Genomic DNA, 1,944 nt, shown 5'->3' on the forward strand with positions numbered 1-1,944 from the left:
CCTGAAACTACAAATAATAGAGACTACTACTTTTCAGATGTTCCATCTCAGCAGAAATGTTGAGAAATAGAAGAAAGAAACTGAGGTCTTTGCAGGAAGATTCAAGGACTAAGAGGAGGTAAGTGAAGAAAGACAGCACCAGGATGGAAAAATACGTGTCAAGCCTTAGGCCAAAGGAATTTCTGTTTGAAAACACTGTATGAGCATCAATCACATATATGCGCATGCAGAATAACTATGCTATTGCTATTGTGGTAGTTTTTTAAAAAGTCCACAATGGGTTTTTTGTTTGTTTTTTACTGTGAATAATATATTTGGTCATTTTTTTCAGTTTACAGCTGAAACTCTGGCAATTCAAAATTAACATCCTTGCCCGTGAGCTCCTTATAGACACTAGAAAAAGTTTCAACGTTGTGTTCCATATCGTTCTCCTGTGCTAGGTCCGAATGCTCTTTATGAGCCAGCTGCCATCCAGTTTCATGCTGATTCTCTTGCTCACAATTTCACTTGGGAAGGTCAAGTCCTCAAGGATCACATCATGCACGGCTGTAAGCGTGGGGCTGCTAGGATGCTTTTGCTTATTTTTTGTACGTCTTTTTCTAGTTGGCTTAGGCAGAATTCTCCTCTGAGCAATGAAGACAACATACTTCCCACTGAACTTTTTCTCCAATTTGCAAATTTTCTGGAAGGATTTCCGTTGAGGAACTGTAACAAAGATTATGATAGCTTTCTGACAACCACAACTTCAATTTCCTCGGCTGCTGTGATGTTCAGCTCCCACAGCTGAGCCTTGAGGTTCAAGTTCACCTCCAGCTCCAGAAGCCCCTGGGAGATGCCGGGTTCGAACTCGTTTGGCTTCTCGCCATTGGGCTATTCATAATTTTGGCACTAGAGCTGAGCATGGCTTCTCCTTGCTGAGCACCAGCTTAGGAAGCTACAAGTTTTTTGATACTCCTCTTTTCAAAAGGCAGGACCTAATTCTCCTCTTCTTGTTTGTGGTCTAGACTTAATGACTTGTTTCAAATGTATAAAATACGGTAGAAGTGATAGGTCAGAAAATGCACTATGACTTTCTTTCTGTTGCATCCTTTTCTCTTGGCTAAGCCATATTGTGGGGTGACTAAGCAGCCTTATAAAGAGGCCACTGTGATAAGGAATTAAGCCTTCTTGCCAACAGCTGATACTAACTTGACAGGCCCGTCAGTGAACCATCTTGGAAGTGCATCCTCCAGCCCCAGCCAAGCCTTCAGATAACTGTAGCTCTTGCCCAAATCTTGACTGTAACCTCTTCAGAAACTCGGAACTAGAACCACCCAGCTAAGCAACATTTGAATTGCTGACGATAGAAATAGTGACATTATGAATGTTTGTTTTTTTAAGCCACTAAATTTTGAAGTACCGTTGTTTCAACATCCCTTTAAAACTTGCTGAAATTTAATTGTCATTGTGATTTAGATTTGGGCATTTAAGAGGTGATTAATGCATGAGGGCTCTACCCTGATTGTGGGTTTAATGCCCACTCCTGAAAACCCTTTTATTAAAGTCCCTCCCCCTTCTGCCATGTCATGACACAGCAAGAGAGTCCTTTGCTAAATGCTAACACCTTAATCTTGAACTTCCAAGCTCCAGATCGGTGAGAAAATAAAATGTTCTGTTTGTTATAAATTTCCCAGTCTCAGGTATTCTGTTATAGCAACACAAAGTGGACTAATAACATGGGATAATTTACTGCACAGAAATAACTAATAATGTTTTCATGTTGAAGTGAAAAACAGTGCCACGACACTTATAAAATGCAACTACTATTGGGGTGAACCATGTAGAATTGCTGTTTTTGTAGATCACATATCAGCCATTTCATATGGTTCAACCTGCTACATAAGCATTCAGCCAACTTGTTTTATTTCTGATTTGGCCTAGACTTTGGTCTCCCAGGATGCCTTT

The 1,944-nt window shown here is 40.4% G+C and overlaps 1 pseudogene; it reads right to left on the reverse strand.

Annotated features, from left to right (window-relative positions):
* Window positions 1–332: 332 nt before the first annotated feature.
* On the reverse strand, window positions 333–902 carry LOC134390443 (small ribosomal subunit protein eS7-like; annotated as a pseudogene).
* Window positions 903–1,944: the final 1,042 nt, after the last annotated feature.

Source organism: Cynocephalus volans, chromosome 11, assembly GCF_027409185.1.
Source record: "Cynocephalus volans isolate mCynVol1 chromosome 11, mCynVol1.pri, whole genome shotgun sequence".
NCBI lineage: Eukaryota > Metazoa > Chordata > Mammalia > Dermoptera > Cynocephalidae > Cynocephalus > Cynocephalus volans.